Raw genomic sequence first — 24,323 nt, 5'->3', positions numbered from 1 at the left:
TTGTACTTCTTTATTCATTCTTCCCATGAGAGAAAGGCCTCACACAATCATGAGTTCAAGCTAATGAGTGCACTGGACTACTTCATCTATTTTTGAGAGAATGTTAAGGTCCACAGATAGAAAATAGACCAAAATCCCTTTTCTGGGTTAATAATTCCCAATGCTATTTCCATCCCTCCTCGGTTTCACTTAACTTTGAGAAGGTTTTAAAAATTTAGTTTTAAAAAATGTTCCTTGGTTTTATGAATTTTTTTCAAGTGCAGGGGCACCCAGCTGACTCAGTCAACCCTGATTCTTGATCTCAGGGTTGCAAGTTCTAGCCCCACATTGGGCATAGAGATTGCTTAAATTTTTTTTTTTCAAGTGCCTCAGTATGGAAGCCAGAAATGAATGAGAAATAATAGGAATAAATATCATAATTGATTATATTCTTATGAGTCAACAAGGGATAAGGAAATAAGGGTGTGTAAAGGAAGATTAGTGAAGCCCATTTTTCAAGGAGTTTATAATCTAGTGGACGAAATAGGCATAGAGAACAATGTGGCATAATAAATTACATTTCAAAATAACATTGAGGGACAATTGGGTGGCTCAGTCAGCTGAGCATCTGACTTCAGCTCAGGTCATGATCTCATGATCTCATGGTTCATGAGTTCAAGTCCAGCACCAGGCTCGCTACTGTCAGTGCAGAGCCTGCTTCGGATCTTCTGTCCCCTCTCTCTATGCCCTCCCCCCTTAAATAAAATAAACATTTACTTATTTATTTATTTTAATGTTTGTTTATTTTTGAGAGAGAGAGAGAGGGAGAGAGAGGGAGACACAGAATCTGAACCAGGCTCCAGGCTCTGAGCTGTCAGCACAGAGCCTGATGTGGGGCTTAAACTCATGAATCATGAGATCATGACCTGAACTGAAGTCGGACCCTTAACCAGCTAAGCCACCCAGGAGCCCCAATAAACATTAAAAAAAAAAAAAAATTGATATTTAAAGTGGGTGAATATTACACTAGAAATAATTTTTTAAATGCAGAGAACTGGAGTGACTACATTCTAATTAAATCATAACAGATAAGACTTATTTGATTTTTTAAAAGCTTTTTTTTTAAATTTTTTTAACGTTTATTTATATTTGAGACAGACAGAGACAGAGCATGAACAGGGGAGGGGCAGAGAGAGAGAGAGGGAGACACAGAATCTGAAACGGGCTCCAGGCTCTGAGATGTCAGCACAGAGCCCGATGCGGGGCTCGAACTCACGGACCGTGAGATCATGACCTGAGCTGAAGTCGGACGCTTAACCATCTGAGCCACCCAGGTGCCCCATTATTTGATTTTTTAAATACCAGAAGAAAGGAAACTTTTATTTTTATTTTATAATGAATTCACATACCAAAAAATGAATTGAGGAAAAAAAATTTCATATTAGAATTGAAGTCAAAGACAGACCTAGTTTAAAATGCAAGACACTCATTTGTAGAAAAATATGTCTGACAAAAAGAACAAAAAGCATGGAGCCAAATGAATAAATGAAATGATTGACAAAAATGTTAACAAAAGGGTTCATAATTGCCTTGCAAAGTATTATATTTTTTTAAAGATCCAGAAAAATGAGCCTGCTGACACAACGGTAGGAGTTGAAAATATTGGCTAACAAGGAGCTGTAAAAATAAATATTTTTGTTTTGTTTTGCTTTTTAACAAGAAAATGAAAGGAAATGTGCGATTAAAGAATAACAATGTCAGGGCACCTGGGTGGCTCACTGGTTGTGTCCAACTCAGTTTTGGCTTAGGTCTTGATCTCATGGTTTGTGAGTTTGAGCCATGTCGGGCTCCAAGCGACAACGCATAGCCTGGTTGGGATTTTCCCTCTCCCTCTCTCTCTCAAAATAAATAAATAAACTTGAAAAACAAACAAACAAAAATACGGAAAAGGAATAACAATGTCTTTATGTAAGGCTATGAGGGAAAGGAAGAGAATAGTACCTTGAATGTGAACCAGTTAGAGGGAAACAGCATTATCTAATAGTACTGAAGGAGCCTGTGATCGGTTTATTGATGCATTTAGAGCTAACTGTCAAATGTAGATGCCCTCACCTGATCACCATAGTAGCTTCTTCTTACAAGTCTCTCATCTTGTCCTCTTGCTTCTTCCCATCTAGTTGCAAGACAGCAGCCCCAATGTCCTTTTAAAAACTTGTCAGATCATGCCGCTCTTCTGCTCCTAGTTCTTAAATGATCCCCATGTCCCTCTGGGTACAGATTTAGGTTTTACAGTATCCTGGAAGACCCTATGTGATTTGATCACAGTCACTTCTCTGACCTCCTCTCCTGTCTCTGTCCCTTAGGCTTTTCTCTGGTCACACTGGCATCCTCAAGGTCCCTGCAACAGAGCAGGCAACAGATCAGACTCTCTCAGAGCCTTTGCTCCAGCTCAGTGGTTCTCAAAGGATGACCCAGGGATCTCTGTAAGTCCTCAGGACCCTTTCATGGGACTAAATGGTCAAAAATAAAACAAAAGGGTCCTTAACATTATTTTAAGAGCATAAAAGAGTCCTGAGACCAAAATATTGGGGATCGTCGCTGTAGCTATTCCACTCTAGCTTGGAGTACCCTGGCCTCAGATATCTATCTGTTCAGCTCAGTCCTGTACCTTCTTCAAGACATTGCCTGTGTACTTTACTCTGCCAGTTGAGGTCTACCCTGACCACCTAGTCCAAATCTTAGACTTCCCATTTTCCTGTACATTTTCTCTTTTCATGGCATTTATTACCTACAACATACTATCTAATTTACTTAAATAACATATTTATTGTCTCTCTGACTTCATAATGCAAGCTTCAAAAGGGTGAACATCATAGTCAGTTTTGTCCATTGACCTATCCCAAGAGCCTGGGAGAGTATCTGATACATAGTAGATGTTTCCTGAATAAGTGAGTGATGAAGAATTGAATCGAATTTCCAATACACTTTTTTGTGGCGAACATTGCTTAATGGACAGAATTACCAAATCACTATACTGTATACTTGAAACTAATATATGTCAACTATACTTCAATAATAAAAATTTAAAATATATGTATTTCCAAGGCATATCAAAGTAATGGCTTTACAAAGTAAAGCAAAAATGCCTATATTCATCAAAATTTAATAAATTATTGAGAGAAAAACATCTAAAGAACAAATAATAATGAAAGTAGCATAAAGACTACAACGTTATCCAGTGAACCCATGGCAGAAGAAAGCGAATCTTTGAAACATCTTGTATCAGTAATTCTATGCTTCAGTCTGGGAATGATACACACCACATCCATCACCACTCATTACTCATTAGCTGGAAGCAGTCACATGGACCCACCCAACCAAAAAAGGGACCACAAGTACATTCCTACTACCATGTACCTGAAGGCAGGAAGCTGAAAATATTTGACAAACAGCACTATTACATGATGGATTGTGTTTCAATTTGGTGAAGCAACTCAATAACCAAGATTAATAAAATTTCTTATGAAATTACTTCAGAATATACAATGATTATAAAAAGCAAATAACTTCAAGTTTCATTATAAATAATAAATGGCTTATTCTTGATTTATATAGCAGAAAATAAGATATATTACATTATCAAAATGAACTTTATTAATCCCTTGGACTTAGGAGCATTTCATTCTTTTTTGCACATCTTTTTTTCTTTCTTTCCTTCCTTCCTTCCTTTTTCCATCCCCCCTTTTTCTTTCAGCAAATATTTATTTTGGACTTCATTTCATTCTTTTTTGCACATCTTTTTTTCTTCCTTCCTTCCTTCCTTTTTTCCATCCCTCCTTTTTCTTTCAGCAAATATTTATTGAGCCTTCTGTGTACAGATAATAGTTCTAGGTGATGGGAATACAAGAGTGAATAGACAAGATTCTTGCCCCCACAGAGCTTATAGTCTATTGGGGGAACACAGGCAATAAACAGGTCAGCAGAATTTAAAAATCAAAAGAATTATAGATTGTGAAAAACATTATAACGAAGATAAACATTTGATAAAGAATAACTGGGATAGTCAGAAAATTCTAAAGTGATATTTGAGATGAGATGTATATAGACCGCAAAGGAGCTAGTCTTGCAAAGATCCAGAGGAAGAGGATTCTAGACACACAGGACATGTGCAGAAGTTCTGGCATGACTGAGAAATATCAAGGAGTCCTGTACAGTTTTAACCTCTGAGGAAGGAAAGAGGTAAGAGATGAAGTTAGAGAGCCAAGTAGAGACCAAACTATGCAGAGCTTTGTTGACAAAGGCAATAGGCTTAGATTTTATTTTAAAAGTAATAAAAAGTCACGAAAGCATTTTAAGCAGGGGATTGACAAGATTCCTTTTATGTTTCTAAAAGATTACATTTTAAAAGACTATATTCTGGGGGGAAAATAGAATGGATAGGGGAACTGTTAAGAAATTAAACATGGAAATCTGGTTGGTTTTGATTAAATTTATGTAACAGAGATGGAGAGAAAGGAATAGAGTCAACACATATTTAATGAGAAAGCCAATAAGAGTTCCTGCTGGGTTGGATGTGGAGATAAAAGAAAAGGAAAAACCCGAAGACTGAGGAAATTAGCTGAATGGTGAGCCCATTTACTGACATGGAAAAGGCAGAGAAAGAGTAAATCGGAATTGTGGGAATCAGGAATTCCTTGTTTTACATAATAAATTTTATATGCTTCTTAAATATCCACGAAGCGATGCTGTGTATTCTGGAAGCTTTAACATTAATTCAACATGTATTAAACACTTATTATGAGCACTGTGTAGCAGGGTCATAGGCTTAAGTCATACTATGCTGTGTATTTTTTTTCCTACCCAGATGTAGGAGATTCAAACTGAAGACCAAAGCAGTTGTAGGCAAAACAAAGCAATTACATTTTATGTATATGTGTATATACACACACACATATATGCATATTTATTAAAATATGTATACATATTACATGTATGTAATTACATTGTGTATACATAATTACATGTATACATTAATTACATATAATGTAAATATATATAATATATACACATAAAACATATGTTTTATGTGTATATATGTATATATTATATATATTAATGTATGTATATGTATATATTATATATGAATATATGTGTGTGTATATACGTGTGTGTGTGTGTGTGTGTGTGTGTGTGTGTGTGTGTGCGTGTATGATGTAATTACTTTACTTTGTGTACAACTATTTTGGTCTTCAGTTTGAACCCCCTACTTCTGAATTAATAAACAAGTTGATTGTTTAATTGCATTTAAATTTAATCCAACCCAACATCTTTAAAAGTGTAATATTCCTTTCTATAGAATAAAAGTGCTCAGTCTCTCATACGGCCTCCTTCATTCTTCTTCGTCTCTCACTAAGAATGGAGTCCATTCATGTGGGATTACATGAGGGGAGCTTAAACAACCTCACGGCAGCCAGGAAGGATCAAGGATCTTGAGGGTAATGTCCTTTGCTTCTTCTGGTTTGTAGTGCAATATTCTTTATCTACCAGGATACTGCTTACCTTTGGAGGTATTTAAGGCTGAAGTTTAAGTTGGGTGCAACTGTGATTTGGCTTCTCTGGTCTCACAGTAGTGACCCCTTGCTGGCTAAGTCTCATTATCTCCCACTAGTCCAGGTCACTGCTCTGGGTCTGGCTGTGCCTCTCATTTGGTCCCAGTATTCTCTAAAATCCTGGCCACTAGGCCTCTTGTTCTGCTAAGGTGACTCCTGGCAAGCTCTCCAGTCAGATGCTCAATAACTTGCGGTCAGCATATACTACATAGGATCAAAGGCAGCCCAGGAAAGCTACCTGACCGTAGTTCATTTTTAGGTGACTGTGCTTCAACTTGGTGTAAGGCAGCCAGCATGGTTGCTTCCTCCCAGAGTCTCAAATGATGAAGAGGAAGAAAGAGTACCTCTCTACTCTCTGTGTGCTCAGCTCTAGGCCAGAGCCAAAGCCCAGAGAGGGAAAAGTACAGAGACATCTGCTGCCTTCACTGCCGCTTTCTTACTCTTTTCTTCTTGCCACAGTTCCCCTTAGTTCAAAAGGGAGTGTGTTTTACCCCAGGGAAGGCCTGGCGGCCTTAGGTAGGAGTGACATCTCTCCATCGCTAGAGAACTACTTAGCTAACATGGCTGTTATCTTGCTGCACAATTCATTTTAGATATCAGAAGCAGAATTTTAATTTATTCTATTTGTATTCCACATACGATAAATTTTAGATTCATAGAGGGAAGCCTCCTTAAAACCAAGATGAAAGTCATGGGCTCAGAAAAGCAAAAAGAAAACTATATTATTAATTTTTAAAAAGTACTCAAAATATAATAATTTTCTGATTCAATCAATCATCGCATCAAACTTACAAGTTCTGTGATCTTGTTCCTCCCATTTTAGGGAAGAAGAAATGGGTACTTATGAAGACCTTTTTACTTTTTAACTTATAACACAAATTATCGAATTACATTATTGGGACTCTAACCATTCTATCTACAAAGCTCATGCTAAAATGCCTTCTCTTGAAATTTTTGTAGCTAATCCTTATAGAGAGAGGAAAATAACAGTCAAGGATTTCAGCACAGTAGGTAATGCAAATGAACACAGATCAACTTAAAATCTACATTCTAACAAAAGCCCAAAAAGCAAATACTCTGAAACAGAATCAAGTAATGTATTGCTTAGACATGATAGAAGAAAGCAGTGGAGCAGAAAAAACAAAAAACAAAAAACAAAAAACATGCTAGCATTGTTCTGGGCATATGCTCAAGGATTACGGTCAACCCAAGATCTCAGTAGCTTGATACGACAAAAATATATTTTTTGTTCACATCACATCTCCCATATGAGTTGGCAGACTTTCTGCTCCACACACGGATCCAGGCCAATGGAGCTGTCACCATCTTGTTAGCTACACCATCCGGAACATGCAGCTTCCTCAGGTACTTTGTTAAGGGAAGAGAGAAACTTGAGAAATTTGCATGGGCTTTTGACTCCCTCACCCTGCAAGTAATACACTTACATCCACTACTATTTCACTGGTCAGAACTAGTTCTTTGTGCTCATTCTAATTGCAAGAAGGCCAGGAAATGGAGGAGAGCAAATGGAATGTTTGATCTGTCTCTTTCACAGCCCTATGAACTGATCCACACATCCAGACGCTTACCCCCTCCTAATCTCAGATCTTTCATTCCCAAGGTTGTTTGTAGGTTCAGGATAAATATTATCCTTATTTTAGAGACTGCTTTACGTTTTGTGACTGGGGAAGAATATTCTAAGATCTCTGTAAACCTTTGTTAAAGACTAAGTTACAGTTCTAAGATCATTGCGGGTAATATATTTTGTTTTTAATGAAGCAATGTTTGTGGGATAAGAACACATCTACTCTTACCCCTGTTATTCCCATTAGGAATAAGATACCATGCAAGTAGAAGGTGTGGGGGGTGTCTCTGGTGATCGCATGGTTTCTGTCACCACAACTTTCCTGTAGCCACTTGACCTTACTTCTGGTTTAAATACACAACAGTGATTTAAAAGTCAAACATCTAGGTGGTTTTTTTTTTTTTTTCCAATTACAACCAACAGGTTTCCATTTACAAAATTCTTTATTACATTACGAGATGTTGAATAAGAGAAATTTGCAAATTTTGGAATATGAACCCAGGGTACCTAAAACCTAGGGCAGTAACTTCCTTCAGAAGGAAGTTGTTATCTTTAGGAAATGTAAGGAAGTAGCACCATCTGGTGGGTGAGAAGGAAAGAATATGGAGAATTACTGAATGTGTAAGTGTGGGCACTTTGGAAAAGTATTATTATTACCATAGACATAATCAGGTTTTCAAATGAAAGCTTTTTGGGAGCTTTAGAATTGAGACTTGAGGAATGAAATCCTCTTCTGAGAAAAGAGGGACAAATACAAGGTGTGTGACTTTTCATATTACCATTTCTGATTGGTGGTTGTTCACATGAAACCCAGGTTAATTAAAGCAGCCTTTGGTAATGATGAGAGCATTATTTATAACCTGAGACTATCATCATCAACGAGCCTCCTGTTTTGGTAATTTTAGACAGTTACACATGCCAGACTAAGGCACTGAGTATAGGCCTCCAATTCACTTAGAATTTATTAGTCAAGGGCCAGCAGGGGGCCCTTCTTCACACCTGTTTGTTGGCCAGTACCAGAAATCAAAGGTGAGATCTTTTGACAAAGGCAGGAGAAAAATTTTCGGCTTTTCAGTTTTGAGGTATCTGTGTTCCGTTTACTTAGCTGACATTGTCTCACAACTTGCAAATTGTTTCCTTGAGAGATCAAGCTTGGAGTTCTATTTGGCCATTTTCAAAAGGTTAACTTAGTGAAATAGACCAGCAATGTAGCACATCTGTTCTGGCATCCTACCTTGACACTTTCACCCCACATTTTCTGTGATGGTAAGCAGCAACAGAAAATAGGAAGGGAAGGGTACAGGAGTAGTCATAGCAGACAGATGTTAAAACTCTACCCACCCATTTATCATTGAGCTTCCTCAAGCCAATCTTCTTTAAGGTCTCTTTTTAGTTGACTTTCTCCCCATGTGTATCCAACCATAAGTTATTTTAAAATGTCTGAGCATACACAGCAAAAAGCTCTGGTCAGCCGGCTTCTGGGTCAAGAAAGATGGCATAGCCCAGGGGTTGAAATGCCAGACTCTGGAACCAGATTACCTGGGTGGTTTTTTTTTTCCCCCCCCTGAGACTCTGTTATCCCTCAACTATCGCTCCCAGGTCCCATGTCTCTCACCCTAAGCAGTTACTAATTTACTATCTGTCTCTACAGAGTTGCCTATTTTGGGTATTTCATACAGATGGAATAATATAATAAGTGGTCTCTGTAACTGGTTTCTTTCATTTAGCAGTATTTTTTCAAAGTTTATCCATGTTATAGAATGGATCAGCACTTGGTTCCTTTGTATGCTGAGTAACATTCCCTTGTACGGATATACCACATTTTGTTTATTCATTCATTCATCAGTGGACTTTTGAATTATTTTCACCTTTTGGCTATTATGAATAATGCTGCTATAAATGTTAGTGCACCCATTTTTATGCGGACATGTGTTTTCATTTCTCTCCGAACAAAATTACTAGGCCCTAGGAGTGAAATTGCTACATCATATGATAACACTATCTTTAATCAAGACTCCCTGACTTTTAATTCTGGCTCTGTTTCTTGCCCTATGTTTGGAGGCAAGTTATGCCTCAATTTGTTTATCTATAAAAATGGGACCAATAGCACTTCATGTGGTTGTTTTAAAGATTAAATTATAATGTGAAAGGCTCATAATATATCCATAAACATCATCTAAGTGTATTTTTTAAATTAATTTCCAGATTTTCTTCCTTAAAGACTTTGTGAGAATCCTTAAACCAGAATGATGTAAGGAATAGTCTCAGGTTTGGTCAGATCTGAACACCTCTTCCTCAACTGTCCCAGCTCTGCAAATCATTTTCTGTTTTCCCATGATGTCTCCCCCACACCATTCTGTGTGTTACTTCTTTTCTTCAGTGCCTTCTAAGGATTTTTAAATAGTACTTATTCTTTGCATTGACACAGGTTCAAAGTTCACCTAAATAAAGGCTTTATAGAGGCTTCATTTCCCTGCAATATAGTTTGCAAACAGTTGACTTCCTGCTTTACTTATAAACTGTGGGGGAGGTTTTTATTTATTTGTTTGGTATTTTATTCTTAACCTGAGCATCCTACCCTATGTGTCTCTGTCACAGGCAGTTGAAGAACTAGTTTTATTCCATTTGCTTGTAGGAGTCCAAACTGAAATGGCTTCCACCAGGGTACAAGGCCGCGACTCTTCCCCGGTAGCCATTATACATTCTAATAAGCCAGTCATGCTTACAATGTGTAGGCTGCATTGATAATAAGCTCCCAAGTCCTGAGATGCTCTGCTTAACAACATGACCCAGAGGACTTTGGGTCACAGATTTTTTCACTATAAAAACAATTAGCTTGTGGCTCAGGTCATGATCTCATGGTTTGTGAATTCAAGCCCTGCATCAGGCTCTGTGCTATCAACATGGAGCCTGCTCAGGATTCTTTCTCCCTCTATCTCTCTCTCCCCCCCTCCAACCCACTCACTTGCTTTCTCTCACACTCTCTCTCTTTCTCTCAAAATAAATAGACTTAAAAAAACAATTAGCTTGACATAAAGATAAAATGTGTTTTATAGTCAACTATCTGGCAAATACATCAAATCATTTTTAGGCAAAGAAGACAAAAGGGGAATTATGTTTACTAAGAGCTTACTGTGTACCATACACTAGTTGCTTAAAGGAATATTCTGCAGTAGGTCAAGGTTGGAGCATGACATAAGGTTCTTTGCCCCTGATAGCACAACTTGGTGTGACAAAATGTTCCAGGGGCTTTGTGACCATCACAGAATGCTCCTAAGGACTGAAACAGATGTCTAGACACACATCTTGTTTTGCACGGGCCCAGGATATCTGTAGAAGAGAACGCAAACCTGGTCCACATGTTGTGTTCAGTCATCCAGAAACCAATCTAGGGGACTGAGCTTCCCCAAAGGAGGGTGATCTAGAGAAAGGGACCTTAGAAACTATGAGAACATATGGAAGAACATTTGCCTGAATGTCAAGGCGAGCAGTGGCAGCAGAAGACTGTACTCGATCTTCTCTGACATTTCCCCTCTCCTCCTAAACTTGAGAGTGCTATGGAAGGAAAACGCAGGGACACAGGGGACCTAACTATTGAAATATCTCTGATCATGGGACTCTAAAGAATTTTCCCTACTGTTCAGAAGGAAAGAGAAGCATGAGAACAGCAGCCTAGCGGTCTGACATGAGAATGAAGGACATGAGAATCCTTCACCCACGGGGCTTCCCAGACAGAATAAATTAATGGGAAGGGCTGCCACCAAAAGACCAAATTTTCTACTGGTCACTCAGGTGTGGACTCAAAGCCTTGAGAATCAGGATATTATTATGAATATCAACTGTATGTCCTGGCAGGTGAAGCCTAAGGCTATATGGGTTATGTGCAATTAGCCTACACAATTAACTTTACAAAAGAAAAACTGAAGCTGGGTAAAATAATTTACCTAAGCTCACAGAGATAAGAGACGACGGAGCCAGGAATCAACACCAGAGCTGTTTGACTCTAAAAGCCAGGAATTTCCCCTATACCTTAAAGCTTCTCAAGATATAAAAGATTCAATGGAGCAGTCACTATGCATTTGTAATACTCCAAACAATAATGATAAAAAGCAACGTACATTGAGCAATTAACATATGCTAATATATGCTAAGTGATTTGCCTGTGCAACTGTGTGATTTACTGAGAAACTTATCAGTATTTTAATTTTTTCTATTGTTGTCACCAAAGAATGATGACAAGATGGCTGTTTGCCCTTGAAATCTAGATTCCCCTTATCTTCGGAGAGAGAGTTTTAATAGGATTCATTGCAAAGTTCTCAGCCAATAAAGAGATTAAACTGGACTGTCCCAAGGGAGGTGAAAATGGAGACTTCGGGCAGGTAGCCCTACACTGGATTTTATTCCTTAATTGAAACATGGGGAGGATTGTGGATTTCTCAAGTGCCTGGACTCTGCATTCTGGAGATAACAGCCTGTATGTAGATACAACCCTGTATGTAGCAGCCAAATGGAGCCAAGGAGGGAAATAGCCATCCTATGACCAAGAACCAGGAAGATGTAAGCCATTTCGTAAGCTCCAATGAGGAAAACCCCAGTTAATAACTGGTATTGGACTCATCGATGTTGCTAAGTTGTAATTTGGAGATGGTTTTATTTGGAAAATAAAGAACCATGACATCTCTTGCACCTTGAGTGTCACAGAACTATTCATACCTGTTATATATGCAGTAACTCTCTATTCCCACAACACATTCCTGAAGTTCTATTATCATCCTCTTTTTACAGATAAAGAAATTAGACCTAGAAGTTGAGCAACTTGCCCGTGTTGATACAACTCAAAGTCTTTCTTAACATGAAGAATTTAGGCCTTTCAGACTTGCCAACCTTATAAAAAGCACTGTGACAGTTTCATCTGCATGACTTGAAAACTAATTCAAAGAGTCTTTTATCCATTATGTAAACAGATTGTCTCCCAGCATAAATAGGATGTGTAGCACCATTCATTCTTATTTTTAAAAAATACTTACTGATATTTAATTATATGTAGGCTATAACAGGGTTATTTACAAAGAGGCATGTCTTAAAATTTAGTTGGAGAAATAGAATATATCAATAATGATATCTTTAAGTTTGGAGAGGGTATTACAGATAGTAAATGCTATAGGAATTTGGATTGGAACACTAGCAGATGGTGCAATGGAAAGACCATTGGATAATGAGTCAGAAGACATCAGTTCTATTTCTGACACCAGCCACTTCCAGCTCTTTAACCTCCAAGATTCTTAATTTCTCTGTGCCTCAGATTTGTCATTTAGAAATTGTTGGTAATAATGCTCCCTTCTTTCCTTACAGGGTTTTTAAAATTACATGTGCAAAAATCTTTGTAAAACTATAATGAAGCCCGTAAACAAATGAAAGGTACTGTTTTCCCTCTTTTCATTAGTGGGAATATCTTCATGATCATGTTAACTATGATGATTTATGCATCACCTTGACTAGGCTATTGTGATCTGTTGTTTCATCAAACATCAGTTTGGATGTTGCTGTGAAGGTAGTTTTTAGATGTGATTATCATTTAAATCAGTAGACTTTGAGTAAGGCACATTACCCTTCATAACATGGGTAGGCCATCCAATCAGTTGAAGACCTTAAGAAAAAAACTGAAGCCCTACCCCACCAAAAAAGGTAATGTTGGCTCCACACTGACTTCAGAGTCAAGACTATATGGGTTATAGTCAACCCATGCAAGAATTGCCAGCCTGCCCATCAACACTTCAAATAGCATACTTACCTGCCCCTACATTATTATGAGCCAATTCTTTGAAATAAATCTCTCTCTGCAACCAATATGGGGTATACATAATGTGTGTATACATACATATGTGTATATCTGACATAAACACATATACACACACACACACACACACACACACACACATACCCTACTGGTTTTGTTTCTCTGGAGATTGCTGACTAATGAAATAGCTGCTCTGAATGAAGAACTTACTTTGACAAGAAAAATGTGGAAAGCAATCAAAGGAACTTCAGAATGTACTATTTTACTCTCTACATATTGTTGGTTGGTCAATTTTTTACTATAGAGCAAATATAGAGTATATTTCATAATAATATCTTCCATTACTCATATGAAATATAAACATTTAATACACCCAAGTAGGAAATATGATGAAACAAGAATGTTTGCTATTGTTCCAGTAGCTGATTTGCCTCTCGGGGACTGAGTGTGTGTCTTTCTTCAAGGCATTCCCTGCGTTAGACCTGCCTTCCCAATCACTGTTTGTCCAAATGGGATGTAACCCATTCTTTTTGGCACAGTTTAATGACCCTTCTATGCAGAAATGCCCAATTCCTCTAGCTGAAAGTGGTTACTACCTCCTTTGAACTCCGTTCCTCTTTTAGTATTCATCACACTATGTCCTGAATTATAGTCATTTGTGTTTCTGTTGTTCCCACCTCTAGAAATAACAATCTTCTTGAGGGTCACTAATAAATCATGGTTTTCATCAGAGCCTGCTCTAGATCCTTGCCTAAAGTGTCTTGATAAATACATGCTGCATAAATAAAACTTTGTGGGTCATTTTGGTCTCTGAACTTGAAGTTATTCTCTCCAATTTGTGCAATAACAAGTCCTATAAGAAACTTCTATCAGAGTGACTATAATCTTTTATGTATGGTTAGTGGTCTGGTGCTGAGAATTTACTAGGTAGTAAAGGAATGAGCAGTAGCTGCATGGAGATTTAGGTACAAGCTTGAAAGTTGGCTTAAAATGACATTTTAAATGAGGGAATTTTATGAGCAGAGGTAGTAAAGTCACTCGGGCTTTAAAGGGTACTCCAGTGACTGTACAGTAACCAAGGTACTTCCTTGTTCTCCCATAGCATGTTCCTGTCACTGATATGAACTCCCTGCTAAATATGTAATGAAAGCAAAGTACAAGTGTCTGTGTGCCCATCAAATATTTCACTTTCAAAGATACTTCTGTGCCCTCAGTGAACAGTGTGTACTTTCCATCCAAATTTGGAACACTTTACTAACTTGACACTGTGTCAATACACACAGTGGCACAGAGATACAGTGACTTCTTAGGGGGGAAAAGCAGAGCTGAAATCTGTTTTGACTTATTTATTTATCTTAAATATTTTTTTATTTTTAATTAATCTCTACACCCAACATGAGGTTTGAACTCACAACCCCAACCCCAAGCCACACGCTCCACTGAATGAGCCAGCCAGGTGCCCTGAGCTGAAATCAATTTTAGAGCCACGAATTTTAAATTTGCAATTTAGTGTGTTTGACATTCAAAATTCCTTGTACTTCTGGAGGAAAATTCATCAAAATGGTATGACTGGAGGACAGAGCCTTGTTCTTGAGTTCTATTCAACTAGTTTTACATTTTAATGCAGCTAAAAGTTCCTAAAACCAGAATTACTCTAGAAGACAAGAATTCACACACTATTCTCATTTCATTGATTCTCACACTATACGCAGTTCATCGATCCAGTATTGACTGATAACATATGGTAGCACTATGTGGAATGCTAAAGACCCATCCATGAAGAAAACATAGCTCCTACCCTCCAAATAACCACTGTTTATTGGGAGGTGATGGAGGTACACACCGAACCTACTGGTAAATCTTGATTGTTGTTTAATATCACTTTTAGTGTACTCTCCTGTCAGTTCACCATGGTAAAATAAATGGTCTCCTTTCCTAACTCGCAAAAGGTAAGGTCCATTCTCTCTTTATATGGCACTTGCCCCTCCCCCACCCAATAAACACAAAGAGAACTGTTCAGGAAGTTCAATTGTTTGGGATTCAAGCCAATTGAAGACGATTATAATGGGTTATCTCAGAAGGGGAGCGGATAGAGGAATTGAATTATTGTTTGGAACTGAATTCCTGAGGTGGGTAGAGACAAGGGTCCTATTCCCATTCAGAATCCCAGTAGGTGTCAGGATCACTGATAAGGAATGCACATAGTGACTGGTGGTTCAGTCTCTACAGCTGCGTCCTTGCAGGCCTTGGGTCTGAGTTGAGCATGGAGAAAGGTTACTACCCAAGCCACAGAGTAGCCTACCTTCAGGTAGGTCCCATGGGCTTGAGCAGTGGCCAAGACAACCCGGTAACTAGAATGAACTCAAGTCAAGAATCCTTTCCACCATGGGGCACCTGCGTGGCTCATTTGGTTAAGTGCCCGACTCTTGATGTCAGCTCAGGTCTTGATCTGAGGGTCATGAGTTCAAGCCCCCTGTTGGGCTACATGCTGGGTATGAAGCCTACTTAAAAAAAAAAAAAAGAAAGGAAGGAAAAAAATACTTTCTTCTATGATGATGTAGAATGATCTATATAATATCCCCAGGAATCATGAACAATTTCGAAGAAGGGCTCTGTGGTCATTATATAAAAGGAGTTGAGAAGAGACTTCAGAGCAAGATTTATTTTGATTTTTTAAAATAAGGTAATACAACTTTTGTTTTACCCAAGTCTCACGTGGCAAATTTACATCCCTTATAATATATATGGTGTGAGAAGTACTAAAATACTTCTATGTGCTAGAGATACTCATAGGAATAAGCAACTACTGTATTTTCTAGATGTTAAAATTAGTTTGACCACCTTAGCATTTTTCTGATGGAACATGTCTTTAACTGATGCATATCTTTAATATTCTATTGGTTTTGTTTTGATTTACCCAAAAAAAGTTGATGTCTTAGAATTACGAAAATATCATAATTCCCTCTAGGGAACTAAGGGGGAAAGGAAGGTATCATATAGGAATTGATTTTTTAATTGACTCAAAAGGTGAGTAGTGAACAAAGTGGTGTAAAGACAGCATGCACGTAGATGGAACTATGTGGAAAAGTATAGCGAGTGCGAGAAAACCCAAGCAATGTTGGCAGGCAAATTGGCACCCCTTTTAACTAATATACAAAAACTTCTTGTTGAGCATCTATTTAGAGAGTATGGAGAGTTATAAAGATTTTACATAGAAACAAATTTCTTCACCGATTGACTTCTACTGGTCAAAGCATAGCCAATATTCTGAAAATAAGTGACAACTTAGTGGGATACATATCCATAGATTAATTTTTTTTTAAGATGAATTATGTCCCCATTAAGCAGCATTGTGACCTGCATTTTGGTCCTTGGAATTGTAGCTGGTTTGTAACTGCTCGTTTGAAAGAAAGCTCAGCATAGATAGCTAATTCTAGCAAGGGGAGTTTTGTATTTTTATTTCTGCTCGAAGGCATGCCTCTTTTGGCAGAAAGGAAACCAGAAATGTACACTTTGCCAAGGATGACAGGTCAAAGCCTGCATTATCTGGCAATATACTTCCAATGTAATCCAGGGCTGTGCAGCAATTTTATAGGTTGGCACTCAGCTTAATTTGTCCATGCCATGCCTTAATCTAACTCTGAGTTCAAGGAGCTATGAGAAGTTAAGATGTGTTTATGGGAAGGTGGAGAATTGAGGCAACATAGCAAATTATTGCTTTAATGAGCTACTTTGGGATACATAATCTCTCTTGATCCCCACATCATTATGATATGTCATCATCACCTCCATATTAAAGATGATGAGGCTGGGGCACCAGGGTAGCTCTGTCAGTTAAGCATCCGACTTGGGCTCAAGTCATGATCTCACGATTTGTGAGTTCAAACCTCACATTGGGCTGTCTGCTGTCAGCAGATTGCCAGCCTTGGATCCTCTGTCCCTGTCACCCCACCCCACCCCCGCCCCTTTCCTGCTCTGTCTCCCAAAAATAAGCATTAAAAATAATAATAATAAACAAATATGATGAAGCTGGTACTGAGGACATTAGCCTTAGACAAGGGTAATCAAATAGTAAATGAGTAGAAAATGGAGCATAGGCCCCCTGAATCTCATCTGATGTACCGCCCACTACCCCACATTACAGGCATCTGGTTATCCAACCCAAGTGAGAGATTCTTTTGTTTGTTCAAAGAAATCATTATATTAAATTTTTCAATAATTATTTATTCCACAAGTATTAAAGCAAAAGATAGAATGAAAATAAACTGTCTAACTGGTGTAGGCTAGAAAAACACCATATTTCCTTTTGTCACACTCATCATAAGGGCCCTCTACACAATTAACAGGGTCCTACTTGCTAATGGTGGGCGCTGGGGCTCATTATCTGACTTCTTCTAAGATATGAACCATAACAAAAGGGACAGCCACCTAATTGGACCCTGTGACTGCCAGGGTCCCTCCCACATCCTGAAAGCCTCTTGGTTTTCAATGGAGTTGGTAGCAGTTGTGAAAGCTAGCAAATTCAAATCCAACCAGTTGTGGTTTATAAAGCTCTTTATGGAGTTAAGGTAAGCAAATTTATTTGTAGCAAAATACATGCAATGAAAGTCCTCTGGGATAAACATTCCTAAATAAAGTTGCTGAAACACTGTGGATTTTTAACCACAAAGTAATTCCCTTGTAATCAGTTTTGAATGCTGACAGGCTTGTTTTCTTCCTGGTTTCTTATTTCTGGCCTCTTTAGTTTCCTTCTTTAGCAACAGTAAGAATATTCCAAAATAATTCTTTCCATGGACTCTGTCAGCAGCTGTGAAACCTCTAAACTTCTGTTTTTATTTGGCTAGTCATTAAGTGAGGTCAGTGTTGGGTTTATGTCACACTTTCTAGTTGAATTAAGCAGTTTCTCTGTTGGCGAAAAATGTTAAGATTCTCAATTACCAACACGCCAAGAGTCTCTAAAACCTCCTATGATATTGCCGTTATGTAGTGCACAACTCTGCTAAGTTTCTGACTAATATGTTGGACTCATGCATCTGGCAACACTTTAATTTTATTTTTTTCATTGTGTGTGTGCTTTCTTTGAGTTTTTCTTTGCTGTCTTGTTTTAAGAAATAGACTGAAATTAAACAATTTGAAAAAAATCAAAACTGGACATACTTTAAAAAAAACAGGATAATTACATAGTTTATGACAAGTATTTTATTGAAAGATAGTGGCCGAATGCTATTGTGCGCAGTAGTGATTTAGCATATTTTATCTCTTTGGTAGAACTTTAACACACGCATGAAAGTTCCTCTTCAGGATCTTAAAGATTTGGCCTTCTGACACTGAAGTGTCCTCACCCATGTCATAAAGTCATACTTATGAGAATCACAGGTAATTTCCTCAAAATCCTTAAATAATATTTAAAGAGCCTTCGTATTTTGTTCCCAATTATGTTTTTATATTTCTATTTGTTTGCCTGACACCCTTACCTACTCCTATTGGCGTAAAACGTGGACTTTTCTGGCATTACTTCTTTGTACAATTCTCTTTGCCTAGAAATACTTCTGTCTCTTGTGTCTGTCAGCATTTTAATTTTCTCCACTCACATAACACATCCTCAATAAAATCCTTTTCAGTGACATTGGGTAAAGTTGAGCAGTTACTCTGATTTTTAATGACACTTTATTTATACCTGTTTTGTGAACCAGACTAACACCATCTTGGACAAATCCACTGTGATAATGACTGCTCTATGACCTGAAGCCTTCTGAGCACAGCACCGCCCCCACCCCATTCTTTTCTTCTGTTTAACCACACCCTTAAGTACACACTTAAAGCATAATGTCCTTGATCTACTCTGCAGATATGACTATGACACACATGACTATGACCTATTCTCAAACATTCCCCTCTAAGGTGGTCCCCCCAGTATGTACTCACTAGGGCTATAAAAGTATGTCTTATGGGAGGTGGGGTTGTGGAGATCTCATCTTGTGGCCATGAAAGACACGCTTCTGTTTGTAAGTCTTCTTAATAAACTATTTCTTATCAAGCGGGACTTCTCAGCCTTTGTCTTTGGTCTTACACCTCCTTCCACCTTTGGAAATCACTTTACATATACCTCCCTTTCGAGGGAGCACCGATGCATTATGTGTTATAGCACCTAATGCAATCATCTGTGCTCTACCACTAGATTAACTCCACTAACATTTATACACTTTTGGAAATGTGGCAAGAACTAACCAAAAATACTATATATATATATATATATATATATATATATATATATATATATAGTATTATATATTACTATAAAAATACTATATATATATATATATATAGTATTATATATTTTATATATATATATAGAGAGAGAGAGAGAGAGAGAGAGAGAGAGAGAAAGCAGGAGAGGGGCAGAGGGAGAGAATCTTAAGCAGGCTCCACACCTGGCACAGAGCCCGATACAGGGCTCGATCTCACGACCTCTTACCACCGTGAGATGATGACCTGAGCTGAAATCAAGAGTTGGTCGCTCAACCGACTAACCCACCCAGGCACCCCCAGAAATACTATTTAAAGAAACAACCAATCAAACAACAATAGAGGAACGTGCCTGTATAGAGGAGGCAAATCAATCCATATATTTATGTGCAATGTGAAGATAACTATCACGTCCAATTCATCTTTGGATTATCAGCATTAGTCCAGCACTTGATGTATAAAAGACATACAAAAGGGATACCTGGGTGGTTCAGTTGGTTAAGCATCCGACTCTTGGTTTCAGCTCAGATCATGACCTCAAGGTTCATGGGATTGAGCCCCTTGTCTGGCTCAGAGCCTGCCTGGGATTCTCTTTCTCTCTCTCTCTGGCCCTCCCCTGCTCGCACATGTGCACAATCTCTCTCTCTCTATCTCTCTCTCTCAAGGCAAATAAATAAACATTTTTTAAAAAGTTTTAGGGGCGCCTGGGTGGCTCAGTCAGTTGAGCGTCCGACTTCGGCTCGGGTCATGATCTTGCAGTCCATGAGTTCGAGCCCCGCGTCGGGCTCTGTGCTGACATCTCGGAGCCTGGAGCCTGTTTCGGATTCTGTGTCCCCCTCTCTCTGACCCTCCTCCGTTCATGCTCTGTCTCTCCCTGTCTCAAAAATAAATAAATGTTAAAAAAAATTTAAAAAAAATAAAAAAATAAAAAATAAATTAAAAAAAGTTTTAAAAAAAGGACATATGATAAATATTTATTGAATTGAATCAGAATTTCAGAACTGAAACTCAGATTTTCTGATCATGAATAAAAGAAAAATATTTCTTTAAACAGGTATCTGCTCATGTCACTTACACTCTAGAAAAAGGCAAATAAGTTTATTACATAAAACTTTTGTGTGTTTATTTAAATATGATAAAAATAACTGCAGCAATTAGTCAAAAATCTAGCTTTGAAAAATTCTGCATATAGTTTAATTTTAAGTGTGTTCTGTGGGATGTTAGTATGTGTTACAGGAGCAAAGAAACTCCATAATGAAGTAAACTTAGCAAACATTGAGTTAAACAAAATTAACCAACTTTCTTTCTTACATGACTTCTCAAGTGCTAGTATACATTACAAATTTCTAAGAGGGGGTTAGAGTACAATTGTATGTTATCTGTTTATCTGATGTAATCCTTGTGCCTATGAGGTAGTTACTATTTGTATCCCTATTTTATAAAAGAGGAAAATAAGGATGAGGTCAAATAACTTACCCAAGACAGTTAGCTGGTAAGATAGGACAACTTAATGCAGTGGATTGAAGAGATGCTGATTGGTGCCCTAGCTTCCAATTTTTGCTCTTCTCCTTAGCAAATATGTACTGGCAGGTTATTTACTAAACAAAAGTAACCTAAAGTGGGGTTCCTGGCTGGCTCAGTCAGAAGAACACAAGACTCTTGGCTCAGGGATGGTGAGTTCGAGCCCCATGTTGTGTGTAGAGATCGTTAAAAAAAAAAAAAAAAAAAAAAAAATTTAAAGTAACTTACAGTATTGTTGTAAGGATTCAATGAATAAACTAATGTAAGGATTTAGCACAAAACCAGTCACATATTAAGATCAGTAAATTTTGGCTTTGTTTATATATTATGTCTATTATTGTTAATGTCATGGTAAGTAGTATAAAGTGGCAGAACCAAGAACCAAACTGAAATCTATCTCATTTTAGGAGGAGAACAATACAATCTTCATGCAAGCAGCATTTATCTTATTGCAGCTAATTCCAGACATACAAAACTACTTATGGAACGACAGTGTTCGATGTGTACTCAACGTGTTTGTTCTTACTTTGCAAACTTCCCTAAGATGTTCAAAATGTCAAAGAAATAGATAATGAATATTCATGTTTCAAAAACCAGCCAAAGTTAATCAGCTTGAACCCTTCAGAAGAAAGGTATTACATAAATCTATGAAACTATAATTAACATGTTTTAAATAATTATGACATTTCAGGCAATTAAGCTTGATTCTCTCCAAATCCATAGCATTAAAAAGCTTATCCAGAGATGAAACCTTTAAAAACAACTTTTGTTTTGAAAATCTTCAAGCCTGGTCAAAATAAGACTTTATCATGAACCTCCGTGTAGCAATCACACAGCTTCAACAGTTAACAGCACAGTTTCATTTCATCTATACCCTCGTCACCACCGCTGCTGGAACTGTCCACATCACTACGACACCTACCATTATCGTCATGGTATTATTTTCAAGCAAATTTCAGACATCGAATTATTTTACCTCTCAATATTACATTACACACCTCTAAAAGATAAGGATTTTCCGTGGAAAAACTTCGGCTGATACTGAAGACACCCTTCCCCAAAAGATAGACTAGATTTGTTCTCAAGGCCCCTTTACACTCTCAGACTTGTAGAGGATCTCCTAGACCTTTGGTTTATGAGGTATATTTATGTTTACTACGTCACAAATTAATAGCGAGAAATTTAGAAATATGTTATTTCTTTTTTTTTAAATCTTTTAAAAAATATTTATTTATTTATTTTTGAGAGAGAGGCAGAGACAGAGTATGAGCAGGGGAGGGGCAGAGAGAGAGGGAGACACAGAATTTGAAGCAGGCTCCGAGCTCTCAGCTCTCAGCACAGAACCCAACACAGGGCTCCAACTCACTAACATGAGATCATGACCTGAGCTGAAGTGGGATGCTTAACTGACTGAGCTACCCAGGTACCCCTTCCAATTCATTTTTATTTTTTATTTTATTTTATTTTTAAAATATAATTTATTGTCAAATTAGCTAACATACAGTGTGTACGCTGTGCTCTTGGTTTTGGAGGTAGATTCCCGTGATTCATTGCTTACATGCAACACCCAGTGCTCATCCCAGCAAGTGAGGGCCCTCCTCAATGCCCATCACCCATTTTCCCCTCTCCCCCTCCCCACCCCTATGTCTATCCTGAGTTTGTTCTCTGTACTTACAAGTCTCTTCTGGTTTGCCTCCCTCCCTCTCTGTTTGTAACTATTTTTTTCCCATTCCCTTCCCCCATGGTCTTCTTCTGTTAAGTTTCTCCAGTTCCACATATGAGTGAAAACATATGATATCTGTCTTTCTCTGACTGACTTATTTCACTTAGCATAATACCTTCCAGTTCCATCCACATTGCTGCAAATGGCATGAATCCATTTTTTCTCATTGCCAAGTAGTATTCCATTGTATATATAAACCACATCTTCTTTATCCATTCACCAGTAGGTGGACATTTGGGCTCTTTCCATAATTTGGCTATTGTTGAAAGTGCTTCTGTAAACAGTGGGGTACATGTGCCCCTATGTATCAGCACTCCTGTATCCTTTGTTTCATCCATTTTTAAATAACAATAAAGTTTAGTTGAAATGTGGAATCATAAACCCATAACTTGTTAATGTGAATAACATATTTGGATGGAAATAGCTTTATTTTTCTAACCACAAATAAACTAGTGAGAAGAGTGGCATGATTGTACACTTTTACAAATCTCTTAGTGTCTGCTAGAAAGAATTCATCTGGATCCTCATTATCTTCTTCTGCATTAAATCTGTTGTGATATGCTGTTTTGGTTGAATTTGAAGTATAGTTAGTTCAGGTAAGAATCATCAATGTAGACTAAAAATTGGGTGACTATTTGAAGAAGAACAAGATATATAGATGAAGTATCTCTGTCTTCATTATTTATGAATTGCAAATTAATTTTAAAAGCTGTAACTTTTTTTACAATTGCATTTGCAATTTTACAGTGGAGAAACCTAGAGGACACCACATTTGCCAGGCTAATATCACCAAAGTGGGACATTGCCACGTTCTCCTGATGTGGTGCCTGAGAAAATCACAGCATCATTTATGCTGTACTACTGTCCGAAGACTCATAACCTGCTTCGAATCACTTGGAAACTCACATCAAAGGACACAGTATAAAACAATTGGCTTAGACCCTTAAAAATATCATTGCCTTGAAAGAAGAAAAAAAGACATGGGAACTGTTCCCAATTAAAGGCAACTAAAAAACACATGGCAGTTGAATGCAATGCATGTTCTTGAATCAGACCCTAAACTGGGGTGGGGCAGGGAGGAATAACAGAAAGATGACTGGTGAAATTTAAATATGCATTGTATGATAGATAATTGCATTGAATTATGTTAATTTCATGGCTTTGGTCATTGTGCTATGATTTTATAGGAGAATATTCTTTTTCTTAGGAAATACTAACTGAAGTATTTGGGGGGGGGAGGGATAAAGAAATACAATAATATGGGGCGCCTGGGTGGCTCAGTCGATTGAGCGTCCTGACTTCGGCTCAGGTCATGATCTCGCAGTTCGTGAGTTTGAGCTACATCGGGCTCTGTGCTGACAGCTCAGAGCCTGGAGCCTGCTTCAGATTCTGTGTCTCACTCTCTCTCTCTGCCCCTCCCCTGCTCATGCTCTGTTTCTCTCTCTCTCTCTGTGTCAAAAATAAATAAACATTAAAAAAAAAAAAAAAGAAATACAATAATATAATGTGGCAAATATAAATGATGAGTCTGATAGAAGGGTATGTTCTTACAAGTCTTCTGCAGGAAAATTATTTTCAAATAAGTAGTTAAAAATAAAAATCATAATTTGGAATTTTAGAAATTCAACTAACATTCCTCTCACTTAAACTAAATTATCAAAAGCTTATGGAAATAAATACATTAATGAAGAAGATTGTCCTAATTTCTTTTTTGAAATTCCATTTAAAAAATATAAAACAAGAAATGGAAAAATGAGCTCATGATGGAATTAAAATAATTCTGTTATTCATTAGCACATTTTCTGAACTGAATACTTTTTATAATACAGTTCTGTTTATAATCAAAATGCACTTATCTAGGGC

At 37.6% G+C, this 24,323-nt stretch overlaps 1 long non-coding RNA gene across 1 annotated transcript in view; it reads left to right on the top strand.

Annotated features, from left to right (window-relative positions):
• LOC132679459 (uncharacterized) overlaps positions 1-24,029 on the top strand; it is a 55,145-nt gene extending 31,116 nt beyond the window's left edge. The window contains exons 4-5 of the long non-coding RNA XR_009610164.3: positions 2,343-2,462; positions 23,208-24,029. This is a non-coding gene — a long non-coding RNA (uncharacterized LOC132679459). The remainder of the gene's footprint in view (positions 1-2,342; positions 2,463-23,207) is intronic.
• The last annotated feature ends 294 nt before the right edge of the window (positions 24,030-24,323 follow it).

The sequence above is a fragment of the Panthera onca genome, chromosome A2, assembly GCF_046562875.1.
Source record: "Panthera onca isolate mPanOnc1 chromosome A2, mPanOnc1 haplotype 2, whole genome shotgun sequence".
NCBI classification, from domain to species: Eukaryota; Metazoa; Chordata; class Mammalia; order Carnivora; family Felidae; genus Panthera; species Panthera onca.
Note: the sequence above shows the minus strand (reverse complement) of the source record. Positions and strands in the feature narration are given on the sequence as shown.